Below are 19781 nucleotides of genomic sequence, written 5' to 3' on the forward strand. Positions count from 1 at the left end.
CTTGACAGTACGGTACGTAAGAAGTGCCCATCAAGCCAATCCAACTTGTGGGAGGTGCTTCAGGAAGCATGGGGTGAAATCTCTTCAGATTACCTCAACAAATTGACAACTAAGATGACAAAGGTCTGCAAGGCAGAAATTGCTGCACATGAGGATTCTTTGACGAAAGCAAAGTTTGATGGACACAATTATTATTTCAATTAAAACTCATTATTTATAACCGTGTCAACGTCTTGACTATATTTCCTATTCATTTTGCAACTAATTTAATGTATGTCTTCATGGAAAACAATGACATTTCTAAGTGACCCCAAACTTTTGAACGGTAGTGTGCATCCATTAATGAAGAATATAACTTAGAAATTAGTTAGTTCAACTGCCACATTCCACTAGAACCCAAAATATAAGCTTGTTTTTCTCCAATGTTTGTAAACATTGTAAATGTAAACACACACTTTATAGCCACATAACATGGTTAAAACAATCATTTTGATATCATGGATGGTCAGTCCTTGCATCCATAGGTATGTCTATTAATCTGAGAGTGGCTACATTTCTACAGGCCCATCCAAAACCAAAACATCGTCGGGGTGGCTGTTATGTTATTGTTTCATCTGTGGATTTGCCCTTTAAACAGCTGCATATTATCAATATATCAAAGTGTCACCACCAAAAAGGTTAACAATAGGCCTATAGCAAATGCAGTTCATTACGTTCATTTTCCACATGTAAATAGAACTTTTCAGTAGTGCTCAAAACAAGCCATTCCATGAGCGCGGCATTTATTTTCCAACTCGAACCAATGAGCCCAATCAGTCATCCATGACAACAAAATCAGAATCAACAGTAGGGCTGGCAAATATTCCTTTGTTTTGGGGTTATGCTCAGGTAAAACAATTTGGCTAATCTATACTTCCATATTTCCTATTCTTGAAGATCAAGGGGTATAACATTTATTGGAGTGACTGTAATTCTGATAGACTTTGGTTATTAACGTAAATATATAATTTAATCATATTATATTTAGTAGAAAGTGATTGGTTAGAAGAAGCCGACATAACCAACCCATAAAGTAAAATGTAACATCAACATATGGCCAGCTATGTAAACTTGAACATTGATTTATTCTGCAATAAATGTTGTTCAATAGGTAAGATGTTTTTTTTGTCTTTTTCTAATGCCTCTTAAAGGGAAGGGAATCTAAAAGTAACGGAATGTAATCAGATTATGTTACTGTTAATCCAAAAGTTACATTAGCGATTACAATTGTGGACAGGTAACTAGTAACTGTAATGGATTACATTTAGAAAGGAACCTACCCAACCCTGACTGTTACTGTCTTTTAATCAGCTGTTGTTTGAAATGTTTTTGGCTGATATTGCTATCAACCTACTACTACATGCTGAAGGCCATTCAAATAGACAGCTAGTAGCACTGCTAGCCAACTATCAGGTAGCATAGTGGTTAGAGCTTTGGGCCAGTAACCGAAAGGTTGCTGGATTGAATCCCTGAGCTGACAAGGTAAAAATATGTAATCTGCCCCTGAGCAAGGCAGTTAACCCGCTGTTCCCCGGGTACCAAAGACTTGGATGTCGGTAAAGACAGCCCCCCGCACCTCTCTGATTCAGAGAGGTTGGGTTAAATGTGGAAGACACATTTCAGTTGAATGCATTCAGATGTACAACTGACTAGGTATCCCCCCTTTCCCTTCATCTAGCTTTCACTGGTTGAAGTTGGAGTTCAACACAGTTGACTGGTGACAATGACTTGAAAACAACGAGCGTTAAATGACGGGAGTAACAATCCGATCCCCTCATAGCCTGGTTCCTCTCTATGTTTCTTCCTAGATTTTGGCCTTTCTAGGGAGGTTTTCCTAGCCACCGTGCTTCTACTTTCACGTCTTGACCTTAGTTCCTTTTTTATGTCTCTATTTTAGTTTGGTCAGGGTGTGAGTTGGAGTGGGCATTCTATGTTTTGTTCTGTGTGTTATATATCTATGTGTTTGGCCTGGTATGGTTCCCAATCAGAGGCAGCTGTCAATTGTTGTCTCTGATTGAGAACCATACTTAGGTAGCCTGTTTTCCCACTTTTGTTTGTGGGTGGTTATTTTCTGTTTAGTGTGTGTTGCACCTAACGGAGCTGTTTTGGTTGTTCTCTTTTGTTACTTTGTATTTAGTGTTCAGTTCAGTTTATTAAAATGTTGAATACTTACCACGCTGCACCTTGGTCCTCACCTTCTTCAAACCACGACAGCTGCTACATCTACACCTGCATTGCTTGCTGTTTGGGGTTTAGGCTGGGTTTCTGTACAGCCCTTTGATATATCAGCTGATGTAATAAGGGCTATATAAATACATTTGATTTGAAAGTAGGGTCAACCAGTTATTAATTCCAAGGGTTCACATCCTTTTTCCATCCTGCGCTGTGAATGTTTACACGGTTTGTTCAATAAACACCTGGAAACATATAATTGCTTGTGTGTTATTAGTTTAAGCAGACTGTGTTTGCCTATTGTTGTGACCAAGATGAAAATCAGATCAGATTGCATGACCAGCTTAGATTTTATGACCAGCATATGCAGAAATCCTGGTATTTCCAAAGGGTACATACTTTTTCTTGCCACTGTAGATTGTAAAAAATATCCTAGTGCAGTGATAATGAATGATATGTTGAAAACTTTTAACACTATAACATTATATAATTAATTTTGACTAATAGATTCTTCCTTAATAAAAGATAATAATAAAAGATAAATAATAAATAATAATAATAAAACCTTTAAACACTATCAAATCAAATCAAATGTTATTTGTCACATACACCTTTAAACACTATCAAATCAAATCAAATGTTATTGGTCACATACACCTTTAAACACTATCAAATCAAATCAAATGTTATTTGTCACATACACCTTTAAACACTATCAAATCAAATGTTATTGGTCACATACACCTTTAAACACTATCAAATCAAATGTTATTGGTCACATACACCTTTAAACACTATCAAATCAAATCAAATGTTATTGGTCACATACACCTTTAAACACTATCAAATCAAATCAAATGTTATTGGTCACATACACCTTTAAACACTATCAAATGTTATTTGTCACATACACCTTTAAACACTATCAAATCAAATCAAATGTTATTGGTCACATACACCTTTAAACACTATCAAATCAAATCAAATGTTATTGGTCACATACACATGGTTAGCAGATGTTAATGCAAGTGTAGTGAAATGCTTGTGCTTCTAGTTCCGACCATGCAGTAATATCTAACAAGTAATCTAACAATTTCACAACAACTACCTTATACACACATGTAAAGGGATGAATAAGAATATGTACATAAAAATAAATGAATGAGCGATGGCCGAACGGCATAGGCAAGATGCAGTAGATGGTATAGAGTACAGTATATACATATGAGATTAGTAATGTAGGGTGTGTAAACATTATATTAAGTGGCATTGTTTAAGGTGGCTAGTGATGAGTCAGTATGTTGGCAGCAGCCACTCAATGTTAGTGATTGCTGTTTAACAGTCTGATGGCCTTGAGATAGAAGGGGTTTTTCAGTCTTTCGGTCCCCGCTTTGATGCACCTGTACTGACCTTGACTTCTGGATGATAGCGGGGTGAACAGGCTGTGGCTCGGGTGGTTGTTGTCCTTAATTATCTTTTTGGCATTCCTGTGACATCGGGTGGTGTAGGTGTCCTGGAGGGCAGGTAGTAGTTTACCCCCGGTGATGTGTTGTGCAGACCTCACTACCCTCTGGAGAGCCTTATGGTTGTGGGCAGAGCAGTTTCCATACCAGGCGGTGATACAGCCCGACAGGATGCTCTCGATTGTGCATCTGTAAAAGTTTGAGTGTTTTTGGCGACAAGCCGAATTTCTTCAGCCTCCTGAGGTTGAAAAGGCGCAGCTGCACCACGCTGTCTGTGTGGGTGGACCATTTCAGTTTGTCCGTGATGTGTACGCCGAGGAACTTATTACTCCACTACTGTCCCGACAATATGGATAGGGGGATGCTCCCTCTGCTGTTTCCTGAAGTCCACGACCATCTCTTTGTTTTGTTGACATTGAGTGTGAGGTTATTTTCCTGACACCACACTCTGAGGGCCCTCACTTCCTCCCTGTAGGCCGTCTCGTCATTGCTGATAATCAAGCCTACGACTGTAGTGTCGTCTGCAAAATTGATGATTGAGTTGGAGGCATGCATGGCCACGCAGTCATGGGTGAACAGGAGGTACAGGAGAGGGCTGTGAACGCACTCTTGTGGGGCCCCAGTGTTGAGAATCAGCGGGGTGGACAAAAAGAATGAACAACCGGGTCGAGTCTCTGACGATAGAACCATAGAACCCTCCAAACTCGTCGTTAAGCTCGAGACCCTGGGTCTCGACCATGCCTGTGCAACTGGGTCCTGGACTTCCTGACGGGCAGCCCCCAGGTGGTGAAGGTAGGTAACAACATCTCCACCCCGCTGATTCTGCAATGAAACAGGGTACAGGCCAGGCTGCAGGCTGTTAGCCAGCCTGCCAGCTTAGTGGAGTCTGCCACTAGCACAGCCAGTGTAGTCAGCTCAGCTATCACCATTGAGACCGTGTCTGTGCCTCGACCTAGGTTGGGCAAAACTAAACATGGCGGTGTTCGCCTTAGCAATCTCACTAGGATAAAGACCACCTCCATTCCTGTCATTACTGAAAGAGATTATGATACCTCACATCTCAAAATAGGGCTACTTAATGTTAGATCCCTTACTTCAAAGGCAATTATAGTCAATGAACTAATCACTGATCATCATCTTGATGTGATTGGCCTGACTGAAACATGGCTTAAGCCTGATGAATTTACTGTTTTAAATGAGGCCTCACCTCCTGGCTACACTAGTGACCATATCCCCCGTGCATCCCGCAAAGGCGGAGGTGTTGCTAACATTTACGATAGCAAATTTCAATTTACAAAAGAAAATGACGTTTTCGTCTTTTGAGCTTCTAGTCATGAAATCTATGCAGCCTACTCAATCACTTTTTATAGCTACTGTTTACAGGCCTCCTGGGCCATATACAGCGTTTCTCACTGAGTATCCTGAATTCCTATCGGACCTTGTAGTCATAGCAGATAATATTCTAATCTTTGGTGACTTTAATATTCACATGGAAAAGTCCACAGACCCACTCCAAAAGGCTTTCGGAGCCATCATCGACTCAGTGGGTTTTGTCCAACATGTCTCTGGACCCACTCACTGTCACAGTCATACGCTGGATCTAGTTTTGTCCCATGGAATAAATGTGGTGGATCTTAATGTTTTTCCTCATAATCCTGGACTATCGGACCACCATTTTATTACGTTTGCAATTGCAACAAATAATCTGCTCAGACCCCAACCAAGGAACATCAAAAGTTGTGCTATAAATTCACAGACAACATCAAGATTCCTTGATGCCCTTCCAGACTCCCTCTGCCTACCGAAGGACGCCAGAGGACAAAAATCAGTTAACCACCTAACTGAGGATCTCAATTTAACCTTGCGCAATACCCTAGATGCAGTTGCACCCCTAAAAACTAAAAAAAAGTCTCATAAGAAACTAGCTCCCTGGTACACAGAAAATACCCGAGCTCTGAAGCAAGCTTCCAGAAAATTGGAACGGAAATGGCGCCACACCAAACTGGAAGTCTTCCGACTAGCTTGGAAGGACGGTACCGTGCAGTACCGAAGAGCCCTTACTGCTGCTCGATCATCCTATTTTTCTAACTTAATTGAGGAAAATAAGAACAATCCGAAATTCCTTTTTGATACTGTCGCAAAGCTAACTAAAAAGCAGCATTCCCCAAGAGAGGATGACTTACACTTTAGCAGTGATAAATTCATGAACTTCTTTGAGGAAAAGATTATGATTATTAGAAAGCAAATTTCGGACTCCTCTTTAAACCTGCGTATTCCTCCAAACCTCAGTTGTCCTGAGTCTGCACAACTCTGCCAGGACCTAGGATCAAGAGAGACGCTCAAGTGTTTTAGTACTATATCTCTTGACACAATGATGAAAATAATCACGGACCCTATTCCAACTAAACTACTGAAAGAGCTGCTTCCTGTGCTTGGCCCTCCTATGTTGAACATAATAAACGGCTCTCTATCCACTGGATGTGTACCAAACTCACTAAGTGGCAGTAATAAAGCCTCTCTTGAAAAAGCCAAACCTTGACCCAGAAAATATAAAAAAACTATCGGCCTATATCGAATCTTCCATTCCTCTCAAAAATTTTAGAGAAGGCTGTTGCGCAGCAACTCACTGCCTTCCAGAAGACAAACAATGTATACGAAATGCTTCAGTCTGGTTTTAGACCCCATCATAGCACTGAGACGGCACTTGTGAAGGTGGTAAATGACATTTTAATGGCATCGGACCGAGGCTCTGCATCTGTCCTCTTGCTCCTAGACCTTAGTGCTGCTTTTGATACCATCGATCACCACATTCTTTTGGAGAGATTGGAAACCCAAATTGGTCTACACGGACATGTTCTGGCCTGGTTTAGATCTTATCTGTCGGAAAGATATCAGTTTGTCTCTGTGAATGGTTTGTCCTCTGACAAATCAACTGTATATTTCGGTGTTCCTCAAGGTTCCGTTTTAGGACCACTATTGTTTTCACTATATATTTTACCTCTTGGGGATGTTATTCGAAAACATAATGTAAACTTTCACTGCTATGCGGATGACACAGCTGTACATTTCAATGAAACATGGTGAAGCCCCAAAATTGCCCTCGCTAGAAGCATGTGTTTCAGACATAAGGAAGTGGATGGCTGCAAACTTTCTACTATTAGACTCGGACAAAACAGAGATGCTTGTTCTAGGTCCCAAGAAACAAAGAGATCTTCTGTTGAATCTGACAATTAATCTTAATGGTTGTACAGTCGTCTCAAATAAAACTGTGAAGGACCTCGGCGTTACTCTGGACCCTGATCTCTCCTTTGAAGAACATATCAAGACCATTTCAAGGACAGCTTTTTTCCATCTACGTAACATTGCAAAAATCAGAAACTTTCTGTCCAAAAATGATGCAGAAAAATTAATCCATGCTTTTGTCACTTCTAGGTTAGACTACTGCAATGCTCTATTTTCCGGCTACCCGGATAAAGCACTAAATAAACTTCAGTTAGTGCTAAATACGGCTGCTAGAATCCTGACTAGAACCCAAAAATGTTATCATATTACTCCAGTGCTAGCCTCTCTACACTGGCTTCCTGTCAAAGCAAGGGCTGATTTCAAGGTTTTACTGCTAACCTACAAAGCATTACATGGGCTTGCTCCTACCTATCTCTCTGATTTGGTCCTGCCGTACATACCTACACGTACGCTACGGTCACAAGACGCAGGCCTCCTAATTGTCCCTAGAATTTCTAAGCAAACAGCTGGAGGCAGGGCTTTCTCCAATAGAGCTCCATTTTTATGGAACGGTCTGCCTACCCATGTCAGAGACGCAAACTCGGTCTCAACCTTTAAGTCTTTACTGAAGACTCATCTCTTCAGTGGGTCATATGATTGAGTGTAGTCTGGCCCAGGAGTGGGAAGGTGAACGGAAAGGCTCTGGAGCAACGAACCGCCCTTGCTGTCTCTGCCTGGCCGGTTCCCCTCTTTCCACTGGGATTCTCTGCCTCTAACCCTATTACGGTGGCTGAGTTACTGGCTTGCTGGGGCTCTCTCATGCCGTCCCTGGAGGGGGTGCGTCACCTGAGTGGGTTGATTCACTGTTGTGGTCATCCTGTCTGGGTTGGCGCCCCCCCTTGGGTTGTGCCGTGGCGGAGATCTTTGTGGGCTATACTCAGCCTTGTCTCAGGATTGTAAGTTGGTGGTTGAAGATATCCCTCTAGTGGTGTGGGGGCTGTGCTTTGGCAAAGTGGGTGGGGTTATATCCTTCCTGTTTGGCCCTGTCCTGGGGTGTCCTCGGATGGGGCCACAGTGTCTCCTGACCCCTCCTGTCTCAGCCTCCAGTATTTATGCTGCAGTAGTTTGTGTCGGGGGGCTGGGGTCAGTTTGTTATATCTGGAGTACTTCCCCTGTCCTATTCGGTGTCCTGTGTGAATCTAAGTGTGCGTTCTCTAATTCTCTCCTTCTATCTTTCTTTCTCTCTCTCGGAGGACCTGAGCCCTAGGACCATGCCCCAGGACTACCTGACATGATGACTCCTTGCTGTCCCCAGTCCACCTGGCCATGCTGCTGCTCCAGTTTCAACTTCCACCTGACTGTGCTGCTGCTCCAGTTTCAACTGTTCTGCCTTATTATTATTCGACCATGCTGGTCATTTATGAACATTTGAACATCTTGGCCATGTTCTGTTATAATCTCCACCCGGCACAGCCAGAAGAGGACTGGCCACCCCACATAGCCTGGTTCCTCTCTAGGTTTCCTCCTAGGTTTTGGCCTTTCTAGGGAGTTTTTCCTAGCCACCGTGCTTCTCCACCTGCATTGCTTGCTGTTTGGGGTTTTAGGCTGGGTTTCTGTACAGCACTTTGAGATATCAGCTGATGTACGAAGGGCTATATAATTTTTTTATTTTTATTTGATTTGATTATGGTGTTAAATGCTGAAATGTAGTTGATGAACAACATTCTTACATAGGTATTCCTCTTGCCCAGATGGGTTAGAGCAGTGTGCAGTGTGATTGCGATTGCATTGTCTGTGGACCTATTGGGGTGGTAAGCAAATTGGGGTGGGTCTAGGGTGTCAGGTAGGGTGGAGGTGATGTGGTCCTGACTTGTCTCTCAAAGCACTTCATTATGACGGAAGTGAGTTCTACGAGGCGATAGTCATTTAGCTCAGTTACCTTAGCTTTCTTGGGAACAGGAACAATGGTGGCCCTCTTGAAGCATGTGGGAACAGCAGACTGGGATAAGGATTGATTGAATATGTCCGTAAACACACCAGCCTGCTGGTCTGCACATGATCTGAGGACGCGGCTGGGGAGGCAGTGAAGGAGAGCCCGCAGAGCCCGCAGGTTTTGGTAGCGGGCCGTGTCAGTGGCAATGTATTGTCCTCAAAGTGAGCAAAGAAGTTGTTTAGTTTGTCTGGGAGTAAGGCATCGTGGTCCGCGACGGGGCTGGTTTTCCTTTTGTAGTTCGTGATTGACTGTAGACCCTGCCACACACTTCTCGTGTTTCTGCCATTGAATTGTGACTCTACTTTGTCTCTATACTGATGCTTAGCTTGTTTGATTGGTCACCTGTTTCTGGTCACCTTTCCCTGATTAAAAGCAGTGGTTCACGCTTTCAGTTTTGCACAAATGCTGCCATCAATCCATGGTTTCTGGTTGGGGAATGTTTTAATAGATGCTGTGGGTACAACATCACCAATGCACTTGCTAATAAACTCGCTCACCGAATCAGCGTATTCATCAATGTTATTGTCCGACGCTATGATAAACATAATCCAGTCCACGTCGGACCAGCGTGGGCATGGGTGCTTCCTGTTTTAGTTTCTGTCTATAGGCTGGGAGCAACAAAATAGAGTCGTAGGTCAGATTTTCCGAAAGGAGGGCAGGGGATGGCTTTATATGCGTCGCGGAAGTTAGAATAACAATGATCCAGGGTTTTGCCAGCCCAGGTCGCGCATTCGATATGCTGATAAAATTTAGTGTGCCTTGTTTTCAAATTAGCCTCGTTAAAAACCCCAGCTACAATAAATGCAGCCTCAGGATGTGGTTTCCAGTTTACATAGAGTCAAATGAAGTTCTTTCAGAGCCGTCAATGTGTCTGCTTGGGGTATACACGACTGTGATTGTGATCGAAGAGAATTCTCTTGGTAGATAATGCTATCGGCATTTGATTGTAAGAAATGATAGGTCAGGTGAACAAAAGGACTTGAGTTCCTGTATGTTGTTATGATCACACCACATCTCGTTAATCATAAGGCATATACCCCCACCCTTCTTCAGACCAGAGAGATGCTTGTTTCTGTCGGCGTGATGCGTGAAGAAACCAGGTGGCTGAGCCGACTCTGATGACGTATCCCGAGTGAGCCATGTTTCCATGAAACAAAGAAAGTTACAATCTCTGATGTCTCTCTGGAAGGCAACCCTTGCTCAGATTTTGTCTACCTTGTTGTCAAGAGACTGGACATTGGCGATTAGTATGCTCGGGAGCGGTGCTCGATGTGCCCGTCTATGGAGCCTGACCAGACGACCTCTCCGTCTGCCCCTTCTGCGGCGCCGTTGTTTTGGGTCGCCGGCTGGGATCCGATCCATTGTCCTGGGCGGTGGACCAGACAGAGGATCCGCTTCGGGAAAGTCATATTCCTGGTCGTAATGTTGATGAGTTGCCGTTGCTCTTATATCAAATAGTTCCTCCCGACTGTATGTAATAAAACCTAAGATTTCCTGGGGTAACAATGTAAGAAATAACACATAAAAAAACTAAATACTGCATAGTTTCCTAGTTTCCTCTGTCGGCGTCGGAAGTACAATAGTCAATTTAAATAAATTCATTAGGCCCCATCGATGAATTTCACATGACTGGGAATACAGATATACATATGTTGGTCACAGATACCTTTCAAAAAATGGCATGGATAAGAAAACCAGTCAGCATCTGGTGTGACCACCATTTGCATCAATAAGCGTGACACATCTCCTTCACATAGAGTGTATCAGGCTGTTGATTGTGGCTTGTGGAATGTTTTCCCACTCCTCTTGAACGGCTGTGCGAAGTTGCTGGATATTGGCAGGACCTGGATCACGCTGTCGTACATGTCAGTCCAGAGCATACCAAACAAGCTCAATGGGTGGCATGTCTTGTGAGTATGCAGGTCATGGAAGAACTGCCATCTACCCGGTACAGAAGAAACCGGGATTTATCCATGAAGGGCACACTCCAGCGTGCCAGTGGCCTTCGAAGGTGAGCATTTAACCACTGACGTCGGCGCCGAATTTAAGTCAGGTCAAGATCCTGGTGAGGACGACGTGCACGCAGATGAGCTTCCCTCAAATGGTTTCTGACAGTTTGTGCAGAAAGTCTTTGGTTGTGCCAACCCAGAGTTTCATCAGCTGTCCGAGTGGCTGGTCTCAGACTAACCTGCAGGTGAAGAAGCTGGATGTGGAGGTCCTTGGCTAGCGTGTTTACATGTGGTCAGAGGTTGTTAGGGCGTACAGAGGACGTACCGACAAATTCCCAAAAATGACGTTGGAGGCGGCTCAAAACTTGAGAAACCTATGGCATTGTGTTGTGTGACAAAACTGCACATTTTAGAGTGGCCTTTTATTGTTCCTGGTACAAGGTCCACCTATGTAATGATCATGCTGTTTAATCAGCTTCTTGATATGCCACACCGGTCAGGTGGATGGATAATCTTGGCAAAGGAGAAATGCTCGCTAACAAATTACTGCACAAAATTTGAGAAATAATTAAGCTCATGAAACATGGGACCAAAACTTTACATGTTGCAATTTAAAAAAGAAGTCAGTATATTTACTTGTTCAGTAATGAATTAAAGTGGGAATAAAAAAATGTCAGATTGTATACATTATTGCCATGAGACAGCATTCTAAACAGCAGCATTGAGGCACCATAGGCCGATAGCTTCGTGAAACATAAACATTAGGCTTAATTTACACGAGAAAATTATGACCAAATAAAAATAAACATCTATCCATTAAATTGAAGCTATACATTACTACAAGCACTAGCACCACATAATCTGGCACGGGTGTCGTTGGAAGTAGACCAAAGTGTAGCGTGGGGAGCGTACATTTTCCTTTCTTTTAAAATGTCGCCAACAAACGACAGAAAAAACCGTGAAGCTTACAGGGCGATTGTGCCACTAACAAAGATAACTACCCACACTGAAAGGAGGGAAAAAGGGCTACCTAAGTATGATTCCCAATCAGAGACAACGATAGACAGCTGTCCCTGATTGAGAACCATACCCGGCCAAAACATAGAAATAAAGAAACCTAGAAAACAAAAAATAGAATGTCACATCACACCCTGACCTAACCACATAGAGAAATACAACGGTTCTCTAAGGTCAGGGCGTGACACAGCCGCGTAAACGTTGCAATTTCAGAACCATGCCTATACTTTGTGTAGCTGACACATTTTTTAAAAATAAAATATTGGTGGGGGGTGAAAACTCCAACTTTGCAGGGGGTCCAGAGAAACTGCGCTACGCCATTGATGCACTGGTGGATATATTTATATCGGCTAGACTGTCAGCATAGCACATTCCCTAATGGTCTGGGAGAGCAGCAGAACAAAACAAACATTCAACCAATAAATCATAAGGAATAAAGTTTTGAAGTGTCTGTCCTATATCTAGGAGATATAAGAAAGCTCAGGAAATATATGTTTTGTTATACACATATTTACCTCTCTTTTTTGCGGGCACAAAACTACTACGGTACCGGGTTGCCGGTTATGAGGCTGTGACTCTTGTGGGCGTCGTAGAGCAAAACAGAGAACACCATTGTGTTCGTGAGAGTCTCCCCGTTTCATATTAGCTGTTAATTTGTTCAGACGCTACAGACAGATGTTGGCACATCGACAGTACCTTCAGACGAGTCCTGTGACACTAGTGGAGGTCGAGAAGACCAATTTTCGGGATGTCTCCTGGTCTGATAAACAACGCTGCCAATTTCCACCACAGGTGCGGAAGGCCGACATAGGCGGATGCGGTGGATTGATTAAACAGACAGATTTTTATGGAGATGTTTGAATTGTGTTAATTAGATTGACGCACGGATGAATCTTAAGTTAAACCTCAAATACACTACAAGTGTTATATTTCCTGTATTGCAGGAAAGTTTTCCTGTAACAGAGTGATCAAATTACGATACTACATCTGTACATAGTGCCCTACTTTTGACCAGAGCCCTATGGACCCTGGGAATAGGGTGACATTTGGGACCCAGACAGGATGTGTTATCAGTCATGAACAGAAATAAGATCAGTAGGAGTGAAGTTAGCTTAATAATTTATGATGTGGGATAAGCCTTTTTTTCCTTAACTGTTGAAGTGTTGAAAAAACAAGTAAATATCTCACTCATAATTTATTCATGAGTACACTATTGCTTCTTCTCGGCTGCTTTGAATATGAAGCGTGAATGCAGCCAATTTGTATATCTGTTCACGGATGGTCTATCTACAGTATGCTCTGGGGTAAAGTTTCCCCTAAGTACAGATTTAGGATCAGCTTCCCCTCCCCCAGTCCTAACCATAACCATTAGTAAGGATAATGCATAACTAATCAGTCTATAGGCTACCCAGTGATTCATATCACAATTTTGCACTAGATTTGGCATAAATTCACAGAGCAGAATAAATATGTTATGGTTTTCCTGGGTGGGTATAATGTCTCCAACATTGGTCATGCTTTGTGTTCATGTACACAGAGCACCATATGCCCTCTATGTAAACCTGACTGTCATGAGATTTCCAGGGAAGTTGAGCACAAGGCAAGAAGGTGGAGTCACAATAAGGATGTGGATGAAGTGGATGCGACTAAGGCCTGTACCATGTGACTGTTGCACAATCATGTACGAGGCATTGTGTGTGTGTGTGTGTGTGTGTGTGTGTGTGTGTGTGTGTGTGTGTGTAAACTGTGTGTGTCACCCACTGTGGTGGCATTCCTGTGTGCTACTATCACTCCTAAACTTCCAGGAAATGTTTACTCATTGGTTACTGACAAGACCCTCCCTCCACCACCACACACACAGGACCATTTAACTGTCCATTTGGACAAGATATCCACACAGTCCTGTGAGTGGAAAAGGTGGATGGCTCAATCTCGATGGAAACTGTACATGGCTGTGAGTGTCACTGATCTCCACAGTAAAGAAAACAGAGGAAAAAACATTCTGTAACCAGGTTAGACAGCAGAGTCATCTGTGGTGCATAGTGTGGGGAGTAAGGGTGCATGTTAGGACTGGGAACTGTGGAAATGTACATGCTAGGCTACAGTAGGAGACTTCAGTTACTGATTTTAGCCAGTACAGAGAGAATGGGTGTGAGCCAGTTTATAATGCATTACGAGCACTCCTCACTTGACGATGTCCTAATATGGACAACATACCTTTGTTTATTTTAAGACACTAAGAAAATGGAAAACATTATCACAAACATATTTTTCTAATATACGTTACAATATCTCTAATTTAAAAAATATTGTTGATATACATATTATTGGCTATATTTCTTGAAATAGCAAATCTGGTCACATACTGTAATTCCCCCCAAAAGTCACATAGCCTCAGTTGCTATGACTTACTACGCTGACATGTCGATGCACATAGCTGTGGTAGAGAACCTTGCTTTCTGTTCCTCATCATCTGTGACTTGACCAGAGTGGGAATTCAAGGACCCAATCAGCCTCTACACTCACAACAATAATTGTCCACTTACGTTTGGGCACCATCGAATATGTCAATGCATCAATTCAAGGGCACAGCAGTAGGCGTTGTCTATGATGTGGTTTTGGATGCACCCTATCACCGCTAACCTCATTCAGTATTGAAGTGGGAGATTTTAAATGTACTGTACAGTGGCTAGAACCCTTTGGAAATACCTGGATTTCTGCATAAATTGGTCATAAAATTTGATCTGATCTTCATCTAGGTCACAACAACAAACACAGTCTGCTTAAACTAATAACACACAAAATATTATACGTTTTCATGTCTTTATTGAACACACCATGTAAACATTCACAGTGCAGGGTGGGAAAAGTACGTGAATCCTTAGATTTAATAACTGGTTGACCCTACTTTGGCAGCAATAACCTCAATCAAATGTTTTCTGTAGTTGCAGATCAGACCTGCACAACTGTCAGCAGGAATTCTTAACCATTTCTCTATACAAAACAATTTCAGTTCAGCAATATTATTTGGGATGTCTGGTGTGAACTGTTCTCTTGGTCATGCCACAGCATCTCATTCGGGTTGAGGTCAGGACTCTGACTGGGCCATTCCAGAAGGTGTATTTTTTTTACTGTTGAAGCCATTCTGTTGTTGATTTACTTCTGTGTTTTGGGTCATTGTCCTGTTGCATCTACCAACTTCTGTTGAGCTACAATTGGCGGACAGATAGCCTTACATTCTCCTGCACAATGTCTTGATAACCTTGGAAATGCATTTTTCCGTCGATGATAGCAAGCTGTCCAGGCTCTGCGGCAGCAAAGCAGCCCCAAACCAAGATGCTCCCTCCACCATACTTTACAGTTGGGATGAGGTTTTGATGTGTGCTGTACCTTTTTTTCTCCACATATAGTGTTGTGTTCCTTCCAAACAACTCAACTGTAGTTTAATATGTCCACAGAATATTTTGCCAGTAGAACTGTGATACATCCAGGTGCACTTTTGCAAACATCAGATGTGCAGCAATGTTTTTGATGGACAGCAGTGGCTTCTTCCGTGGTGTCTTCCCATGAACACCATTCTTGTTTAGTGTTTTACGTGTCGTAGACTCGTCAACAGAGATGTTAGCATGTTCCAGAGATTTCTGTAAGTCTTCAGCTGACACTCTAGGACTTTTCTTAACCTCATTGAGCATTCTGTGCTGTGCTCTTGCAGTCATCTTTGCAGAACGGCCACTCTTAGGGAGAGTAGCAACAGTGCTGACCTTTCTCCATTTATAGAAAATGTGTCTTACCACGGACTGATGAACATCAAGGCTTTTAGAGATACTTTTGTAACCCTTTCCAGCTTTATGCAAGTCAACCATTTTTAATCTTAGGTCTTCTGAGATCTCTTTTGTACGAGGCATGGTTCACATCAGGCAATGCTTTTTGTGAATAGCAAACTCAAATTTTGTGTGTGTTTTTTTTATAGGGCAATGCAGCTCTAACCAACATCTCCAGGTTAGCTGATTTCTGACTCCAGGAGAAGTCATTAGCCTAGGGGTTCACATACTTTTTCCAACCTACACTGTGAATGTTTAAATTATATATTCAATATAGACAATAAAAATACAATGATGTGTCTGTTATTAGTTTAAGCACACTATGTTTGTCTATTGTTGTGACTTAGATCAGATAAAATGTTACGACCAATTTATGCAGAAATCCAGGTAATTCCAAAAGTGTAACATACTTTTTCTTGACAGAATTTAGGTCCAGAATTATTGGATCCCTTGATAAAGATGAGCAACAAATAATGTATAATATAAATAAATATAAATAAATTTAAATATGTAAATAGTACATATAAACAGGTTATGTTTGGAAATGTATTAAACATTTAAATCAGAAATACCTTATTTACATAAGTATTCATACCTTTTCTATGAGACTCGAAATTGAGCTCAGGTGCATCCTGTTTTCCATTGATCATCCTTAAGGTGGTCCTACAACTTGATAGAGTCCACCTGTAGTAAATTCAATTGATTGGACATGCTTTGGAAAGGCACACAGGAAGGAATTGTCCGTAGAGCTCTGAGAAAGGATTGTGTAGAGGCACAGATCTGGGGAAGGGTACCAAAAAATATCTCCATCATTGAAGGTCCCCAAGATCACAGTGGCCTCCATAATTTTTAAATGGAAGAAGTTTGGAACCACCAACACTCTTCATAGAGCTTGCCGTCCAACCAAACTGAGCAATCGGGAGAGAAGGGCCTTGGTCAGTTGACTAAGAACCTGATGGTCACTCTGACAGAGCTCCAGTTCCTCTGTGGAGATGATTGTCCTTCTGGAAGGTTTCTCCATTTCTTCACACTCCACCAATAAAGTTTTTATGGTAGACTGGCCAGATGGAAGCCACTCCTCAGTAAAAGCCCACTTGGAGTTTGCCAAGAGGCACCTAAAGAACTCTGACCATGAGAAACAAGGTTCTTTGGTCGGATGAAACCAAGATTGAACTCTCAAGCATGTAGCGTCATACCCAAGAAGAATCAAGGCTTTAGTTGCTGCCAAAAGTGCTTCAGTAATGTACTGAGGGTCTGAATACTTATGTAATTCCAAAATTGTCATTATGGGTTATTGTGTGTAGATTGATGCCTTTTTTTAAAATACATTTTAGAATGTTGTAATGTAACAAAATGTGGAAAAAGTCAAGGGGTCCGAGTCCTTTCCGAATACACTACATACACAGTACCAGTCAAAAGTTTGGACTCATTCAAGGGTTTTAATTTATTTTTATATTTTTTTACGTTGTAGGATAATAGTGAAGACATCAAAGCTATGAAATAACACATATGGAATCATGTAGGAACCAACAAAGTGTTAAATAAATTGAAATGTGTTTTAGATTTGAGATGCTTTAAAGTAGCCACCCTTTGCCTTGATGACAGCTTTGCACACTCTTGGCACTCTCTCAACCAGCTTCACCAGGAATGCTTTTCCAACAGTCTTGAAGCAGTTTCCACATATGCTGAGCACTTGTTGGCTGCTTTTCCTTCACTCTGCGGTCAGACTCATCGCAAACCATCTCAATTTGGTTGAGGTCGGGTGATTGTGGAGGCCAGGTCATCTGACGCAGCACTCCATCACTCTCCTTCTTTGTCCCTTCACAGCCTGGAGGTGTGTTGGGTCATTGTCCTGTTGAAAAACAAATGATTGTCCCACTAAGCACAAACCAGATGGGATGGCTTATCGCTGCAGAATGCTGTGGTAGCCTTGCTGGTTAACTGTGTCATGAATTCTAAATAAACAGTGTCACCAGCCAGGCATCCCCAGACCATAACAACTCCTCCTCCATGCTTCACGTTGGGAAATACACATGCAGAAATCCTCCGTTGGAACCAAAGATCTCCAATTTGGACTCCAGATCAAAGGACACATTTCTACCTGTCTAATGTCCATTGCTCATGTTTCTTGGCCCAAGCAAGTCCCTTCTTATTAGTCTCCTTTAGTCGTGGATTCTTTGCAGCAATACGACCATGAAGGCCTGATTCACACAGTCGATGTTGAGATGTGTCTGTTATTTGAACTCTGTGAAGCATTTATTTTGGCTGCAATTTCTGAGGCTGGTACATCTAATGAACTTTTCCTCTGCAGCAGAGGTAACTCTTTGGTCTTCCATTCCTGTGGCGGTCCTCATATGAGAGCCAGTTTCATTATAGCGCTTGATGATTTTTGTGACTGCACTTGAAGAAACTTTCAAAGTTCTTCAAATGTTCCATATTGACTGATCATGATCAAGTAATGATGGACTTTCTTTTCTCTTTGCTTATGTGAGCTGTTCTTGCCATAATATGGACTTGGTCTTTTACCTAATAGGGCTATCTTCTGTATACCCCCTTACCTTGTCACAACACAACTGATTGGCTCAAATGCATTAAAAAGGAAAGAAATGACAGAAATGAACTTTTAAGAAGGCACACCTGTGAATTGAAATGCATTCCAGGTGACTACCCCATGAATCTGGTTGAGGGAATGCCAATAGGGTATGAAGCTGTTATCAAGGCAAAGGCTTTTTGAAGAATCTCAAATGTAAAATATATTTAGATTTGTTTTGGTTACTACTATTCTTCAATGTAGAAAATAGTAAAACATGAAGAAAACCCTTGAATGAGTGTTCTAAACCTTTGACCGGTTTGTATATACATATATATATATTATTTTAAACTACTGATAACATTTCTCAGAGGGAAGCTGTTTTATTTAGTAAGTGTTACGGTTTTCTTCCGTCGAAGGAGAGTCGGACCAAAATGCAGCGTGGTAAGTTAGATAAATGTTTAATACGAAGAAAACGAAGAAAAAACGAACAATACAAAAACAACAAACGGACCGTGAAAACCTATACAGCCTATCTGGTGACAACTAACACAAAGACATGAACAATCACCCATGAAACACTCAAAGAATATGGCTGCCTAAATATGGTTCCCAATCAGAGACAACGAGAATCACCTGCCTCTGATTGAGAACCACCTCAGGCAACCATAGACTTTGCTAGAACACCCCACTAAGCCACAATCCCAAAACCTATGAAAAAACCCCATACATAAACACAACACAAAATAAACCCATGTCACACCCTGGCCTGACCAAAATAAAGACAGAAAAAACAAAATACTAAGACCAGGGCGTGACAGTAAGTAACAAAAAAAACGTTGAAAAAAAAGATAAGGATGAAAATGATTGGATCCCCTATTTTCAGTACTGCAGCACATTTTTTGAAATGTTTTAAGAGGTTGGAGAACACGTTGGGAGGGTTCTTAGACCATTCCTTCATACAGAATCTTTCCAGATCCTTGATATCCTTTGCCTGCGCTTGTGAACAGCCCTCTTAATTTCAAACCACAAGTTTTCACAATGGTTTTCAAGTCTGGAGACTGAGATGGCCATTGCTACATTTTGAAGTACCCATTTATTTGTGGATTCGATGTTGGATTGTACAATTCAGAATAAAGGGTTTGAACATGTCTGTGGTTTTATGCATTGACTTTGGTTATTTATAATGATGTATTTTGATAGAACCTCCTTTGATTGTTTAAGCAATAACCAAATGAATAAATTGTAATAATAATTATCACAGAGTGATAAGAGGAGGGAGTATACCAGAAATGTTGTCTGAAGAGATAGCCTTGAATTGTACAGCTGGGTAGAGATATGATGGAGAGACAGTCTTGACCCCCTCCTCAGACCTTGGCAGAACGCCCAGAATATGTTCTATAAGTTAAGATAGGAGATGTTGCCAGTCACATGCAGGAACCAACCCTATGAAGCTGTATATGAGAACAAATGGGGACTGTCACGGCAGAGCTCCTGACCGATGTGCACTATGGTGCATTAAGTTTGTTGGAACCTCTCCAACTTGCTAATAACAAAGAATTATTCATTTAAATT

The sequence above is a fragment of the Oncorhynchus kisutch genome, linkage group LG29 (genome assembly GCF_002021735.2).
Source record: "Oncorhynchus kisutch isolate 150728-3 linkage group LG29, Okis_V2, whole genome shotgun sequence".
NCBI classification, from domain to species: Eukaryota; Metazoa; Chordata; class Actinopteri; order Salmoniformes; family Salmonidae; genus Oncorhynchus; species Oncorhynchus kisutch.